This window comes from Mya arenaria, chromosome 9 (genome assembly GCF_026914265.1).
Source record: "Mya arenaria isolate MELC-2E11 chromosome 9, ASM2691426v1".
Taxonomy (NCBI): Eukaryota; Metazoa; Mollusca; class Bivalvia; order Myida; family Myidae; genus Mya; species Mya arenaria.
This window is the reverse complement of record NC_069130.1, coordinates 64033064-64051900: the sequence shown is the minus strand read 5'-3', so window position 1 is coordinate 64051900 and position 18837 is coordinate 64033064. Positions and strand designations below refer to the sequence as shown.

The following is an 18837-nucleotide window of genomic DNA, read 5'->3' as shown; positions in this document are numbered from 1 at the left end:
AACTTGGCCCAGGTTTGCATTATGTCTGGGATAATACTGAGCCAAGGTTTGCATTATGTCTGGGATAATACTGGGCCCAGGTTTGCATTATGTCTGGGATAATACTTGGCCCAGGTTTGCATTATGTCTGGGATAATACTGGGCCCAGGTTTGCATATGTCTGGGATAATACTTGGCCCAGGTTTGCATTATGTCTGTGATAATACTGGGTCTAGGTTTGCATTATGTCTGGGATAATACTGGGCCCAGGTTTGCATTATGTCTGGGATAATACTGGGCCCAGGTTTGCATTATGTCTGGGATAATACTGGGCCCAGGTTTGCATTATGTCTGGGATAATCCTTGGCCCAGGTTTGCATTATGTCTGGGATAATACTGAGCCCAGGTTTGCATTATGTCTGGGATAATACTTGGCCCAGGTTTGCATTATGTCTGGGATAATACTAGGCCCAGGTTTGCATTATGTCTGGGATAATACTTGGCCCAGATTTGTATTATGTCTGGGATAATACTTGGCCCAGGTTTGCATAATGTCTGGGATAACACTTGGCCCAGGTTTGCATTATGTCTGGGATAATACTATGCCCAGGTTTGCCTTATGTCTGGGATAATACTGGGCCCAGGTTTGCCTTATGTCTGGGATAATACTTGGCCCAGGTTTGCATAATGTCTGGGATAATACTTGGCCCAGGTTTGCATTATGTCTGGGATAATACTATGCCCAGGTTTGCCTTATGTCTGGGATAATACTGGGCCCAGGTTTGCCTTATGTCTGGGATAACACTTGGCCCAGGTTTGCATTATGTCTGGGATAATACTATGCCCAGGTTTGCATTAGGTCTGGTATAATACTGGGCCCAGGTTTGCCTTATGTCTGGGATAATAATTGGCCCAGGTTTGCATTATGTCTGGGATAATACTTGGCCCAGGTTTGCATTATGTCTGTGATAATACTTGGCCCAGGTTTGCCTTATGCCTGAGAAAATCCTGGGCCCAGGTTTGCATTATGTCTGGGATAATCCTTGGCCCAGGTTTGCATTATGTCTGGGATAATACTGAGCCCAGGTTTGCATTATGTCTGGGATAATACTTGGCCCAGGTTTGCCTTATGTCTGGGATAATACTGGGCCCAGGTTTGCCTTATCCCTGGGATAATACTGGGCCCAGGTTTGCATTATGTCTGGGATAAAACTGGGCCTAGGTTTGCATTAAGCCTGAGATAATACTGGGGACGGGTTTGCATTATGTCTGGGATAGTACTGGGCCCAGGTTTGCATTATGCCTGGGAAAATACTTGGCCAAGGTTTGCATTATGTCTGGGATAATCCTTGGCCCAGGTTTGCATTATGCCTGGGATAATACTGGGCCCAGGTTTGCATTATGTCTGGGATAATACTTGGCCCAGGTTTGCATTATGTCTGGGATAATACTGGGCCCAGGTTTGCCTTATGTCTGGGATAATACTGGGCCGAGGTTTGCCTTATGTCTGGGATAATACTTGGCCCAGGTTTGCATTATGTCTGGGATAAAACTTGGCCCAGGTTTGCATTATGTCTGGGATAATACTGGGCCCAGGTTTGCATTATGTCTGGGATAATACTTGGCCCAGGTTTGCATTATGCCTGGGAAAATACTGGGCCCAGGTTTGAATTATGCCTGGGATTAAATTCTGGGCCCAGGTATGCATATGTCAGGGATTAAATACTGGGCCTATGTATGCATATGTCAGGGATTAAATACTGGGCCAAGGTATGCATATGTCAGGGATTAAATACTGGGCCGAGGTATGCATATGTCAGGGATTAAATACTGGGCCAAGGTATGCATATGTCAGGGAAAATACTGGGCAAAGGTATGCATATGTCAGGGATAATACTGGACCCAGGTTTGCATTATGTCAGGAATAATACTGGACCCAGGTATGCATATGTCAGGGATTAAATACTGGGCCGAGGTATGCATATGTCAGGGATTAAATACTGGGCCAAGGTATGCATATGTCAGGGAAAATACTGGGCAAAGGTATGCATATGTCAGGGATAATACTGGACCCAGGTATGCATATGTCAGGGATAATACTGGGCCCTGGTATGCATATGTCAGGGATTAAATACTGGGCCCAGGTATGCATATGACAGGAATTAAATACTGGGCCCAGGTATGCATATGTCAGGGATTAAATACTGGGCCAAGGTATGCATATGTCAGGGATTTATTACTGGGCCAAGGTATGCATATGTCAGGGATTAAATACTGGGCTAAGGTATGCATAAGATAATGATGGGACCAGATATGTTTATGTCAGGGATTAAATACTGGGTCGAGATATGCATATGTCAGGGATCAAATACTGGGCCCAGGTATGCATATGTCAGGGATTAAATACTGGGCCAAGGTATGCATATGTCAGGGATTAAATACTGGGCCCAGGTATGCATATGTCAGGGATTAAATACTGGGCCCAGGTATGCATATGTCAGGGATTAAATACTGGGCTGAGGTATGCATATGTCAGGAATTAAATACTGGGCCAAGGTATGCTTATGTCAGGAATTAAATACTGGGCCGAGGTATGGATATGTCAGGAATTAAATACTGTGCCCAGGTATGCATATGTCAGGAATTAAATACTGGGCCGAAGTATGCATATGTCAGGAATTAAATACTGGGCCAAGGTATGCATATGTCAGGGATTAAATACTGGGCGGAGGTATGCATATGTCAGGAATTAAATATTGGGCCGAGGTATGCTTATGTCAGGAATTAAATACTGGGCCAAGGTATGCATATGTCAGGGATTAAATACTGGGCAGAGGTATGCATATGTCAGGAATTAAATATTGGGCCGAGGTATGCATATGTCAGGGATTAAATACTGGGCCCAGGTATGCTTATGTCAGGGATTAAATACTGGGCTGAGGTATGCATATGTCAGGAATTAAATACTGGGCCAAGGTATGCTTATGTCAGGAATTAAATACTGGGCCGAGGTATGCATATGTCAGGAATTAAATACTGTGCCCAGGTATGCATATGTCAGGAATTAAATACTGGGCCGAGGTATGCATATGTCAGGAATTAAATACTGGGCCAAGGTATGCATATGTCAGGGATTAAATACTGGGCGGAGGTATGCATATGTCAGGGATTAAATATTGGGCCGAGGTATGCTTATGTCAGGAATTAAATACTGGGCCAAGGTATGCATATGTCAGGGATTAAATACTGGGCGGAGGTATGCATATGTCAGGAATTAAATACTGGGCCCAGGTATGCATATGTAAAGGATAATACTGGGCCCAGGTATGCATATGTCAGGGATTAAATACTGGGCCCAGGTATGCATAGGTCAGGGATTAAATACTGGGCCCTGGTATGCATATGTCAGGGACTAAATACTGGGCCCAGGTATGCATATGTCAGGAATTAAATACTGGGCTGAGGTACGCATATGTCAGGGATAATACTGGGCCCAGGTATGCATATGTCAGGAATTTAATACTGGCCTAGGTATGCATATGTCAGGGATTAAACACTGGGCCCAGGAATGCATATGTCAGGGATTAAATACTGGGCCGAGGTATGCATATGTCAGGAATTAAATATTGGGCCGAGGTATGCATATGTCAGGAATTAAATACTGGGCCAAGGTATGCATATGTCAGGGATAATACTGGGCCCAGGTATGCATATGTCAGGGATAATACTATGCCCGGGTATGCATATGTCAGGGATAATACTGGGCCCAGGTATGTATAATTATGTCAGGGATAATATTGGGCCCAGGTATGCATATGTCAGGGATTAAATACTGGGCCCAGGTAAGCATATGTCAGGGTTAATACTGGGCCCAGGTATACATATGTCAGGGATTAAATACTGGGCCCAGGTATGCATATGTCTGGGATTAAATACTGGGCCCAGGTATGCCTTTGTCAGGGATAATACTGGGCCCAGGTTTGGATATATATACAGTGAAACTACGTTCCCTCAAACAAGAGAACGTTCGAGAACCGGCGTTCCCTCGAGGTCGGAGCTTGGTCCCGAACTTTTTTCCTTCTATTTTCATATAAAATATACCCACGCTGCATCGAAACCTATTTATGTCGAGCATTGGAGCAATATCCTCGGTCCCAAGTACACAAATCGTGCACAAAACCTTATGGCTCCCTCGAGGACATAATTTCACACTTTTTCCCGAACGTGTGTTCCAAAATAAACAAACAATTGCTAGGTGTTAAAAATTTTGCAAGTTGTAAAAATTGCAATGACAAGTGAAAGGCAATTTGATAAAGTGTGAAAAACCGTTTTTCACTGTTAACGCTTGACAGATAAAAGTTGAAATGGGCATTTGAGATGATCATTATGAGAAGTTAATGACGAGAAGTTAACGCTTTAGATGTGGTCAGAAGGTTCTTTGAATTCACTGCCGATGCTGACTGTGATTTTCAGACGCTCTGTACGCTGTCACGTCACATTACGATTGAACAGTTTCGCGAAACTGTCAAGATGAACCAATCAACAATCCTTGATTTTACGAAACTTAAATCTGATTAATGCCACAAAATGTACTGTCATTCAAATGTTGCTTGTTACAAAATGTGCTTTTTTGTTAAAATAAACATTTCTATTTATTCATTTATAGTTTTTTCTTTTGCGTTTTACATTTAGTTTACGTCAACCTTTGAACATATTAGCGATTTCCACAATGCAACACATAATCGGTGTCTTAGTAAACATTCTGTTTGACGACTTCAAACTTAAAATACACTGAAAGATATTTCATATCAAACTGGAAAATTGAAAATCGGGTCGTTCAAAACATCGGTTCCCTCGAGGTTTTTGCTCGGTCCCTGGCGACCTCGAGCGATCACAGTTTTACTGTATATACATATATATGTAAAACAAGAAGCTGATTGTTAACAGGTCAGGTGATATTTACTGAAAAATATATGTTTCTACCATCAACACCCGTTTGAGCTCGTTAACACACCTCCATAACAGAAAAAAAGACAAACATTTCATGCTATGATTTATAAATATCAATTCTAAAGGAGGTCTTATGCTTAGGTTGACATTAACTTTCTTGGGATAAGATTAAATGCTATCACCCTCCATGGGTTCTAATCTTTGAACAAAAAATTGAGTGATAAGAATTGATATCAAGCCAAAAGCAGCTGTTCTTCAAAATTTATACATATTTCTTTAACGTTTTGTACATAAAATTAATGCAGGTAGGTAACTATCAAAACAGTTCCCAAATGTTATAATTCTTGCATTGAAATGTCTCTTGACATTAGTATCTTTCAATGTTCCAAATTTGTTTGATCTCTCAATGATCCTTAGGTGCGTAACTTTCACATGATGTTTATAAATAGTAGGAGATTCAACTGCTACTTTTCAGTAAGGCCACAATTGAAATAAGTACTGTTTTGCCCATACTATGCCCACATTTTGAGGCGTGGGTAAGTAGTGGTTTTTTTTAGACTTGAGCATTCCCTCAAGGCTTTTTGTAATAGACCAAATATATCAACTGAGTCCAATTGGAGCTGAAAATCATACCCGGATGTACCAGATCCCAATAAAAAAACAAATTGTGAAACATACCTGAAATAATGTTTTATTTACAAAATAAGTTCATGTTCGTATTGAAGTAAGAATGCAGAATAGTTTATTTACATATATTAACAGTAAACACACATATCAAACACGGATACGAAAGGGAAAACTCCTATAAACTGTAAAATGCCTAACAGTTTTGGTTTTGACCGCATTTTAACTGTAGTGCATAATAATTCTATGAAGAAGTTACGACAGGGGAGGGAACTCAGATATACAATATATATAAATTAATTAAAAGCAATTTCCTCCATATACTGCACTGCCCTGGCAGTGAAATTAGCTAAATGAACAATATATAACAACAGGGTGAGGACTCACGTGACCTAAAGGGGTTCTTACATGGGTCACCACAGGTCACAACCAATGTCAACAAACAGTTAAGTGACATTAATTTCTGAATATTTTTTGACAGAAATGATATGAATATATTTCTTAGCCTATAAAAGACTATTCTATTTTCTGCTTCTATACGTGTGAAATACTTTAGATTTGCTTGTATTTTAATAATGCAATAATTGGCCAAAATTTCAGCGTTGCATCGTTCTACCATATTCGGTCAAGTTCAAATTTTGGCCAAGGATTGGATCATTAAAATACATGAAAATCTAACATATTTCACATGTAAAAAAAAACAGGATGGTGGTGATTGTGGTAAGTGCCATGCTATCATTCATATAAATTATTATGAAAATCAAGTAGAAGGAATCATCACTCAAGCCATTCAGCACTATCATTGCTTTGATTTTACTACCTTAGCCCTGCATTCTGCATTGTGAGAATGAAAATCGCAGGTATTTTTATGTTGGCAAAACAAACTATTTATTAATTGCAGCCTAGTTGTCAAGCTATGTCTATCAATGATCAAAGTTTCAACTAGACATGTGACAGGAGTGAAGAATACCCCAACACACCTGGTGGACACAGGAATCGTAAGCCATTTCATTGAAAAGTGGCCATATCTTCATTAAACAATGTTCCATTGTAATTATAATAGAACTTGTAATGTTATAGTGTATACATGGGTACAAGAATATTTAAATCCATTTTAGCTGTCATAAGAAATCATCAACACAGAAAGTTGAAAAGTGCCATAACTCTGTCAAATATTGGTTGTCTGTTTGTAGAGTCAAACATGACCTGTATTTTATTGTGATAAACTGTGTACCAAAAATTGTCCCAAATCCTCAACTCTTTTATAAGTAATTGTCTGGACACCATTTATTTGCAAAAATAATTTGAAAAGGGGACATAACTCCATAAATAATGCAGCAGTTTGTAACCAATGTCAAAGCTGACTTGTATATTATGGTGATAAACATGTATACCAAAAATGTTTCAATCCATCAACGACTTAATTACTATTTGTTCAGACACCATATTTTTGGCAAATTCTACGTTGAAAATCGGCAGAACACTATCACAAATTAGTGGTTTGTAACCAAAGATCAACTTGACCTGCATTAAATGGTGATCAACATGTGTATCAAAAAATATTCAAGTCCCTCAACCTTTTCATTCCTTTCATGAATAATTGTCCAGACAAAACGCCTGACCATAGGACTTGCAAGCTCACTCCTGCATATTCCCTTAAATTACACTTTGTTGGGGTATATTCTAACTACTTTCTTCAAGTGATTTTCAAGTTACGTTTATCAAATTGTGTTTAACTTGACTATTGGATATAAAGCAGTTTATACTTTTCATATACAGTCAGCCTAGGTGAGGTTAATGGTAAGTGACCATGATAGATAAATATATATTAGGTTTTTAGTTATGGATTTTCTTATACTATTTTAAAATTACTCTTCTTTTTTTAGTGTTTGTAATCAGACAAACTTAATCTTAAACATAATTGTACAACAATTTGATATTTTGTTCATCCAATTTTGGCTGTAAGACCATTTAAAGACAATAAAAAATCATCATTTAAAACCAGGAGTGGGTGAGGGCAAAACAATTTCTTCACATATAATTATAACACTTTGCATGATTATCCTGAAAAATTATAACAACACCTTCACTTGGAAGTGTTAGCTTAAGAAAAAATGCCACAAATATGATTATATTTTTTGTGTTGCATGATGCAACATGGAATCTAAAGAAAACATGATTAGGCATTTGTTTCTTCTTTTTTTAATATAAGCAATAAATGCTTTGACATCATTTTCATTAAATATGACACTTTCCTCCCATTTTTCTCGAGTATTTTAGTCTATAATTTTATTCCATTACTTTTGGTAATACAGCTTTTAATCGTTATGAAACAATTTTACTTTTCTACCTTGTTGACTAAATTTATATTATTATATTTTAATTAATGCAGATGATTAAAAAGAGTTAAAAAAGCATTGTTTTTGACCTCTCTTCAAAAATCATTGCAGAATTATTTTTCTTCAACTTTGAAATTAATTGATTACTGAAAACGCATAATTAATTGATGAAAATGCTATCACAGCATTACAAAACAAATATATATAATAATACATTAATACATAATACAAATAAAATCATTATTTGAGCCGTATCCCACAACAAGATTAAGTCACAAAATTTACATCAAATATTGTTGTTTGCAAGCATGTTTTTGTACAAAAGCAAATATTAACACCATTTTGCTGAATACAGTAGTGATTTATTTTACATGTTAACTTGTATTTGCACATTTGCAGCCAAGTACGTGTTCAGAAACATCTATGAAAATTGGGGGTTTTTTTCATTTTAAAATCAACAATTTAATTGATTAGTTAGTATTATTTTATTATCATGCGAGTGGCGTGAGAGTGGTTAAAACAAAAATAAATGTGTTAAATAACCCACTTAGATTTTTATGATTATATCTTATAATTCGTCAAATTTCTTCTTTTTTTTATATAAAATTTTTGAAAACCTAAATTTTGTCCAAAAGTCTCTAAACCATCAGATGACTTAAGACTGAAATTCCTAGTTGCGGAAGCTGCGTCATCTCTCGTGTTGAGCTCTTAAGGGGTTTGCAGTAGTAGTAATTCTGATCAACCTTCAACTTCCCCTATACAAAGGTGAGTCTCGGTTAATCTATCAATATATGCATCAAAATTTAAACAAATTTATTCTAAGGGAACGAATGTGTCTACTGGATAAATTTCATTCAGTTTTAAACTATACCAAGCTTACAGTTTATCATAAAAACTTAATAATCTTATAACAATAATAATCATAATAATAAAAATAATAATTATGATAATAATGATAATAATGATGATGATGATGATGATGACGATGATGATGATGATGATGATAATGATGATAATAATATTTTTTATAATAATAATAATAATAATAATAATTATAATGATAAAAAAAGGATAATAATAATTATGATAATTTTATATTGATAACAATAATAATAATAATTATAATAATAATAATAATGATGATGATGATGATTATGATGATAATAATAATAATAATAATAATAATAATAATAATAATAATAATAATAATAATGATAATAATAATAGTAATGTTGATAATAATAATAATAAAATAATAATAATGATAATAATAATAATAATAATAATAATAATAATAATAATAATAATAATAATAATAATACTAATGATCACAATATTAGTAAAAATATTATAATTATTATTATTATTATTTAAAATAAATTCTATAGATACTACGTTATCAATTTGTATATATTTTTATCAATTTGTATATATTTTTCACTAATTGATAATATTACTCAAGATGTTGGCAATATTTCCCATCATTGTACACTACACAGAGGTTTCTTAAACAGCTGATAAGTGTCAATCATGGCTTAAAAAAAATAGCCCAGGAGGTCTGTTTGAGTATAAGGGACTCATGCCAAAAGCTGTATAACGGCTTCGATCCCTTTTGATATTGTTTCCAAAGTCATTTAGATCAATTTCAAGGTACTCCCTACAATTTTTGATGCAAACATTGGAGCAAAGAAAAATCTCTACAACTGCACAATGAAGTTCCTAACCCTAGTTCCAGGATGAATTCTGACATCTAGAACCTCTGATTATACAGCAGAGATAATCAGGGTTCACCTGGCCACTTGCTTTTTATTAATTATAATTCAGCGGGGTTAACACTTCCCACTAATTGATTTAATTTACATGAATATTTACACATATTCCCCGAAACTATGGACCAAAAATTGAAAAAAAAAAAAATGATACAAACTTTCACTGCATAGAACTTCATGACCAGATCTACATACAATTATGTACAATTTGTACAAACTGATTTGAATTATAAATTGATGAATATAAAGATGTATCTATATCTTCTATAATTTGCACTGATTTTCCTTTTGGAAGTTGATTATTTATTTTAAATTTAAAACCTATGATGCATGTAACAGCATTTTCTTGCATACAAACAATAACAATAAAAATAGAACAGTTTACTCTTTGTAAATCCACAAGATGCTTTCAAAAAAGAATAAACGGGTAATATAATGTGGATGAAAATAAATAAATACATCTGAAAAGATTTAATTATCAACTTGTAAAAGGTAGCGGTCGGAAGTTTCACTGTTTCACTAATAAGCCAAATAATATAGCCTTACTTTAAAACTAAGGTTCAGCTAATGCATGGTTGCTTTATACATAGAAATATCATTAATTAGCCTTGCAGCTAATGCATGGTTGCTTTATACATAGAAATATTTCATTAATTAGCCTTGATCAGATTTATTAAAATCATTATAAAATAATAAAATCTCATAATTTCAAAGTAGTTGTAATGTAACAATGAAATGCCAAAAGTTACAAAATCATTTCATTTTTTTATTTATTTTTTTATTTTTTAAATATGCTGCTGGTTAACTTTCTATAATATTGTATTTTTTTTTTCCATTTTTTTAACTCTGGTGATTTCGTATTGATATTGAGTTTATTAATTTGAAGAGACTTTTAAATTCTCTTCTGTTTTAATATAAATATATATTCTGTTAGGCAAGTATAATCATTAGAGATTTACTAAAATTATTTTTAAAAAGAATTATTGTAATTAAAATGAAATAAATGTTTAAATAAAACAAAGTAAAAATTGGTTTCCTTTCTATTTTTTGAATCTTGCGGGCATTTAAATGGTTGACATAAAAAAACATGTTTTTTTTACTAACACAACACTAAGTCAATATTTAGAATGTCACAATAAAAAATTATCTATAAAAATCCGTACAATAATAAAATAATCCCTTTAAATGAAAAAAAAATCAAGATTTTTTTTTTTTCAATAATCACTTAATATCTAAAATATCTATAAACATATAAACAACCCAAAGAAACACTATATGTTGTTGTTTTCTCAAGTAAAACCTACCTGTCCGAAATTTATGTTCACATACTAATGAGTAAAATCCCAGGTCCTTCTTACAATAACTTGCTATCTCCTATAGCGAATTAAAGATCAATTAATAAGTTCCATCCCTGTGTATCAATTCCCCAACAAAACACCAGTACCATCACTCCACATGAACACACTAGCCACAATCTATATATGTTGGTAACTGTCAGTGAGTCTCACCAGTTTAAATGTAAATATTTTTTACCTAGCCATCAGTCAATCGTCAAATTGCTATTAAGCAGTATCGACTGCATCGTTTTCACTTGCATTAAGAGTCAGTTAAACACTATAAATGCACCATGGCTGACTATCTACATAATTGCATTTTCATTAAAATTGTTTTCACCTATGATCAAATGATTTCTTAAAATACATTATATCTTCAGATACATTCACTGTCAGATTAAAACTAATGTGTGTGACTTTAATTAAGTAAAAAAATAATAAGTTATTGTAGAATCATTTTCGAACTTACAGAAAAAAAATAACTTTCAGCTCATTTATAATATTAATCGCATGGCAAAAATTCTAGGAAAAAAACAACATATACACAAAAAAATAAATCCACCTACTCCCAAAATGTAATACAATTAACTTCCTCCAACATCAGATTATAAACCAATAGAATTTCTAGAATGCATAAAAAAGTTTAAAACTCTAAAATGAACAACTCACTGCAGACGATATACACAAGAAAACTTGCTTGAGAGTTTTCGTAGAACAGTTAGCACTATATGAGACAGCGGTGGGGAAGTCTTGATATGTTTTGTATGTGTCTGTCAAGAAATCAAGAACCTCCGACTGACAAGCGCTGGTGATAATATCAATTACGTTAAAACATAAATATATTCCCCGCCTGTAATTGCCTGCTTGCATAGCTTGTTGCAGTATGTCACAAGTAAACCTGTGCGTTGCAAGCACGACTGTCGATGATTATCATGGAAAATGTTCGAAACTTAGGTCGGGATAATTCTAACTGCATGTTGCATTGCGCTATTACCAATTAACTTTTGTTGCATACTGTTTATTGTGATGAATTTATGTTTGCCTAAATGACATTTAATACTTATACCTAAATCATACACAGCCCCACAGCTGGGGCCATATTACTGAAACATCTTAAGTTTATATCTTTTCTTTATATTCAACATTTTTGTTTAACTGTTTTATTCTGATGGTATAAAGTGTTATGCTTAATGCAGAATTTGCAATGAAAATATGGACAATTAAGTTTTAAAAAAGAAAACACTTCTTTATTAAATTAAACATGAACATTCAAGAAATATAACAATTCAAAATTTTACACTGGATTAAAAATATTCTTGATACTGTTAAGATGTTTCTGTTATAAAGTGCAAGAACACGTTATCTTTAAAAATTCACCTAATTCCTCTCTACCTCAACATCTCTACTGTAGTACAGCCTAAAATGATACAAAATCATGCATGTTTTACTTTTATTTCTCACAGATGATCATGATGAAATAATGAATAAAAATTCGGTATTTTTAAAAGAATAAAACAGTTATAATTCAAATCATACCAATCTATTGAAGAGCTTATTTCAAAAACATTCGGCAATTATATACCCATGTACACACAATATGTAAAACATATATGTGATGTTTCATAGTCAATGGTCATCCAACTATTGAGGAATATAATTTCAAATTCAACAATTTTATGTTTACAATACAATACATCAAATAAAGCAGGCCCAAATTTCTGAAAACATCTTAAGCTTAACAGGCTTATGTAGCTTATTTTACTAAGCCAAAATACATACTTAAATTTGATTTTGATAAATGAGAAATGGCTTAATGTGAATATCATAAAGTTAATTCATTATCAAAGTTTGGAAACTCTTGAAGAAGTAAATAATACAAAAATTATACCAAAAAATAATAATAGTGAGCTTTAAAACTTGATCCTGTCATTAGGGACTTGAAGAAGTTTGTAGAATTTGGGAGTATAGTTTACTATTGCATAAATATGATGAGGATAATTGTGTGTTTCAGTGAAAGATTGTACCGGTAATATATTTCACAGAGTGAGCACCATAAGTTACAGATATTATCCTGTACTTGGGGCCAGGGGCTGGTTTCAAAGGATCTAAGACTGCTATATATTTTCCCACCTTTTTCTATAATCTGGCAAGATAGTATAATTATATAGCAACCCGACCAGATGGCTGAGAAGTCCTTGCTTGCTAACAGTTATATGACTTAAGTTTTTTTCTGGAACTGATTCTAGAGTAATTGATTTGTACTTGAGAATTTCCTCAAGAACAATGAGTTATACTCAATTACTGCTCTTTGGAATATAGACCAAAGACTTTAATTGACCTATTATATAAGAGAAAGCACTTTTAAAAAGAGTAAAAACATATGTAATTTTTAATAATGTTTGATGTTATATTTTAAAATGAGTTAAGATTGAGATTGAGATTTGACTTATTTTAGTATGTCCATGATATTGGGGCCCTTGGTGTTTGAGATAATGTAGTATGTCCATGATATTGGGGTCCTTGGTGTTTGAGATAATGTAGTATGTCCATGATATTGGGGCCCTTGGTGTTTGAGATAATGTAGTATGTCCATGATATTGGGGTCCTTGGTGTTTGAGATAATGTAGTATGTCCATGATATTGGGGCCCTTGGTGTTTGAGATAATGTAGTATGTCCATGATATTGGGGCACTTGGTGTTTGAGATAATGTAGTATGTCCATGATATTGGGGCCCTTGGTGTTTGAGATAATGTAGTATGTCCATGATATTGGGGCACTTGGTGTTTGAGATAATGTAGTATGTCCATGATATTGGGCCCCTTGGTGTTTGAGATAATGTAGTATGTCCATGATATTGGGGTCCTTGGTGTTTGAGATAATGTAGTCATGATTGTACCTCAACATCCACAATAAAACCTCTTATCCTGCTGCAATCTGTTGTCAAATATCCCATTAGACGCAATTTAAATAAAAATCAATGAAGATAAAAAGTTTTAAAAAAATTTAAGTATGATTTCTTAACACAATCTTTCCGCCAACCAGAGATCCTACTTATGCTATTTTTCTTAGACATATTTATTACTTAAGTGTTTAGCCTGATTATTGGAAACCACACTTTCTTCCCCATGAATTTAATAGTACTCTCAAATCAGTTTCTATTAACTTGAATAGCCTTTCTTTGAATATGACAAACTGTAAAATTTAAATTCCAAACAAAATGATCAAATGTGTTTATTTAATATAAATTTAAGATATACACAATATAACATAAAAATCTACAAAATAATGGTATAATTATAAAAGATTCTAGTAAAATTATTTTATAAAAATCTTACTTTTTTACAGATATTGAAGAAATTTATGTGATCTGCAGTTCTCATAATTATTAGACCAGGAGGCTGTGTCTATTTATGGATTGATCGCATATTTTCTTGCATTTATGCTTTATGAATGCAGATAGGGCACGCAAGCAAATTCCATTAAGCGCGCAAGCACTTCTTCGTTATTTGCCTGCTAGCCCTTCTTGTTCATACAGCATGAACGCAAGAACAAATGTGCTCAATACTTATATTTACATTTAGTGCTTCTTGGTAATTTGCTCAATTCTTTAATTTAGAATTAAGAATAATTGTTCATATTAAAAATTAGCACTATCTTTTGCAATTGAGTATTTGTTCTTACAGAAATCTTACCAACAACATACGTTTGTATTAAAGAATTAATAGCTGATATTTATAACCTTCTTTATCGTTTGTTTATTACATTGCCCTAATCCAGTCGGAGTGCAATATTGAAATAAGCAATGCCGTCATAACTCCCTGCGTGTTATACAATATGAACATCAAGTTTTATTTATAGTATGCAAAGGTCTTAAAGCAAAATTAAATATAATAGGAATGTTGTGTAAATAGTTCTCATTTACTGGGGGATACTAACTAATTATGTTATATTTTTAATTAGGTAAATTCATGAATTAACACACTGGCTCAAACATTTACCAGTGCTAAAGGACTGTTTTACAACTCGCAAATAACCAATCAATAAGAACAATAATATTTTATTCCATTTTTTTAATATAGGTAGTTCCACAATTAATAAATTGTTTAGTGTTTCCCAAACACCCCCTGAACCTTGGAATTGATACTATGAGGGCCCGGTAGTGTTGTGGGCATGTTTATTTATTTATTTATGCAATATCATTCTTCCATGGGTCAGTGAATCCATTTAATGTACCAGTCATTTAATGTACCAGTCATTTAATGTACCAGTCATTTAATGTACCAGTCATTTAATGTACCCGTCATTAAATGTACCCGTCATTTAATGTACCCGTCATTTAATGTACCAGTCATTTAATGTACCAGGCATTGAATGTACCAGTTAGTTAATGTACCAGGCATTTAATGTACCAGGCATTTAATCCTGCAGTCCAATCAAACTTTAAACTTAATTTAAATCTGGATTGGTTATCGAGTACAGCACAACTCATGAAACTTAAGAAGAAAAGTGGGACTTGCTGTAAACAAAATTCAGCAAACATGAATTAATAAGTTGACCATAACCTTTGTGATTATTTTAAAAGCTAAGCGCCTCTTCAGCAAGCTGATTCAAAAAACAAATAACAGTACCTTATGTGTTGGATAATTGGACAAATTTCATAAGCTATAATCAAACTGAAATCGACATGTATGATCGTTCATTGAACCTGAAATAATCTAAAGTGTTTTTCCATACCAAAAAAACATTATGTCTAGTACCAGCACTTCTATGGCTCTAATATGCTATTTAACGACCACCTTTTATGGGTATATCTTATATAATGGTAAGACAACCAGAAGCATTCAATACAATGTGTTCTGATGAAGATTATGTTTACATTGAGAAAGATAAAGAATAAATGAACAATAAATAAGATAATGAATACAGAAAAACCAGTTCTGCAAACGATTGTTTAAAACATTGACCAAATATTTCGGTTAATTCCCTAATTTATTTTATTTGATTTGTTTATATAAATTATTAAACATGTGTATCATCTTCCTTTATTTGATGGTAACTGGTTTGACAATAAATAAATAATGTTTCTTGATTTGCATGTCTTTGAGTGTGACAGCCTTGGAGCTCCATACTTGTCTGGTAGGTATCATGGATGATGTGGGCAATGTTGGTCTAGCTACCAATATGATATATGACTGGGCTGATAGGTGACTGTGGGTATTATGAGTTTAAACTAATTGATTTCTACTGTTTGAATAGTAAAAACATGAAGCTATATGTCTGGGGTTTGAAAAAAAACAACACCAGTAAGCATATAAAATAGATCAGCAACGATGACATTTCAATGAAATTCAATTATTGAAAATAATTCATGTTCTGAAAATCCTATTCTAAAGCCACAAGGTCCTCCCATGAAAATGATGCAAAATTCTACAAAAGAATGAACATAAAAAACAAAAAGGGGAATCAAAAGCTTGTCTTTGTTTTATCAGTTTTGAGGCATGATTACTTACTGCTAGAGTTATGGGCCCTGCTACTCATGGGCGTCATACTGGTGTCAAGTTTCATTCTCCATGTAACTGTTTTTCAGCTATGACTAAGGTAAAGGTTTTGCATGTGGCTGTAGCACCACCAAGGCTGCTGATGCTGAAGACATACAACACCAAATCTATTACAATACTTTTACTCTTATTTTCTTTGAAAGACAAACAAGCTAAAAATTCTGTTTCTGAAGGGGTGCCTTAAGGGAAAAACAGTAATTTACAGTCTATCTTGGGATATTTATTTTGCTAGGTCGGTCCAAAACAAACAATTTATTGCAATTAATAAATCTGCCAACAAATGTCATGTGTTGTCAAAAACAATGTTGTTCGCCATTCAGAGCACTGTAGCACATTACACGCCCAACTGAACACCTACAAACTAGGACTAACGTAAGGTTACTTCAGATCACCAACGACTAGCCCTCACATTAAAAGGTAAGCGAAATGGAGAGACTGTTTTGATGAAACAAGAGCACCCTTATACAGTCTGTTTCTTCATAGAAAAGAGGTCATGTAAGCTACACTTACTACAGGGCTAAATTACTCTATAACAATTGTGTTTAAAGGCGAACTTATGAGGCTTCAGACCAAGGAGTAATACAGCTATTGTATATAGGAAAAGGAGGGTCAAACTTGGGTAGTACTGAAGAAACATTCTGGTCATAGTGATTGGACTTACTACACAGAATTTATAAGAGATATTTGTCAAACATTATGCCCCCTAAGTGCCACTATGTCAGAAACATCTGCAAGATGGAAAAAGGTGTTTGGAAAAAATGCACAGATTTTAAATGGTTGCAAAGGTTTTATAAAAGTGATGAAAAACATTTCAAACATGTTATCAAAGTTTTCATTTGACTTAAATGACTGTAACTGTGACCTTTGGACACTGACTTCTCGCCAAAAATACAGGGTTGAACTAGTTATGGGCAACAAACAACCGAAGTTCCATGGTCCTAATAAGACCATGGAACTTCGGTTGTTTGTTGCCCATAACAATGAAATGATGATTTTAACTAATTAAAATCATCATTTCATTGTTTTCATAAGACTAAAGTACTTAAACTTTGACTAAACAGTAGGGGTCACCAGCTGCGCACTGGCAACCTACCACTTAAGTTTCATGGTCCTAGGTGAAATGGCTCTCAATGTATCTTGAGGACATAGTTTTCATAAGACTGTTGACCAGCGCTTCTAAAATTTTGGAACCTCAATCGGTCCGGACCCAGCCACAATCGGTTTGGATCCGGCGACCCCCCCCCCCCCAAAAAAAAAAGAAAGGCCTGTTCAAAAGTCTGAATATTTAGAAATGTCACACATTTTCGCGACATCTTTTCTGTCAATATTTTTTCGCGATATCGCAATTCCTAAGAGGGTTCTAGAGCCGCATAGCCGATTCAGATAGTCATTGATACAAGCTTAATTCAAATGAGATTCTCATCGAGTTCTGTGGCGTTTCTAATAAGAACGATTGCGATCATAAATAACTGTGGCTGTCGAGAAGCAGTCAGACGACAAAAAATGAAACAGTATTGTGTTTTATTTGCTTAATGCATCTACAGTGGTTCACCATTCAACTGATACTCTTGAATAATAATATTTATCTAGATTTATAATTGGGACTTCAAGCTATAAGTGTGATATCGACAACGATTTTTTCATTACTGCGAATTAAAATGACGTAAGCGGCGCACTCAGCTTCCAGACTATGTAGTTAATCAAGCTTGTCGCTGTTGATATCCTATATATGACTAGGTTCGGATTAACAATGACATATGCAATTTAAAAGAACAATTTAAATTTAACAGTTTGGTAATCAACAAACGGATATATCATGTAATGATCGACGACGACATAACATATTCATATTGCCATGTGAAAATATGGACCGATTTTAACACTTCATCAGGATAGCTGCAAGCACTTAATTAACACATAGTTTGTTTAATTGTGTCTTCTGCCAATACCAAAACACGTGATTGGACCGATTGCAAGCGTCTGCTAATTAACAGATAGGCTTTAGAGTGTTCAGCGTAGCGGAAAAAGCAGCTGGTCGCATCGGTCTCATGGTAACTAAGACACTTTTATGACCTATTGGGGGTAGTTTTGAATGTGTGAATGACCCGTAAATGTTTGTGTATTACAATTTCTACAACTTTGACAGACTTAGTCGTTTTGGCCCGAAATTCTAAAAAAAAATGAGAAAATCGGTCCAGACCGGCGAATTGCTGGTTTTTAGAAGCCCTGCTGTTGACCATGACCTTGACCTTTGACCCATTAATCTCAAAATCAGTAGGGGTC

At 34.1% G+C, this 18837-nt stretch overlaps 1 protein-coding gene across 1 annotated transcript in view; it reads right to left on the bottom strand.

The window, feature by feature from the left end:
• LOC128246269 (zinc finger protein rotund-like) overlaps positions 1-11302 on the bottom strand; it is a 101184-nt gene extending 89882 nt beyond the window's left edge. The window contains exon 1 of the mRNA XM_052964461.1: positions 10966-11302. The gene's annotated coding sequence lies outside the window, so the exon portion shown is untranslated. The remainder of the gene's footprint in view (positions 1-10965) is intronic.
• Positions 11303-18837: the final 7535 nt, after the last annotated feature.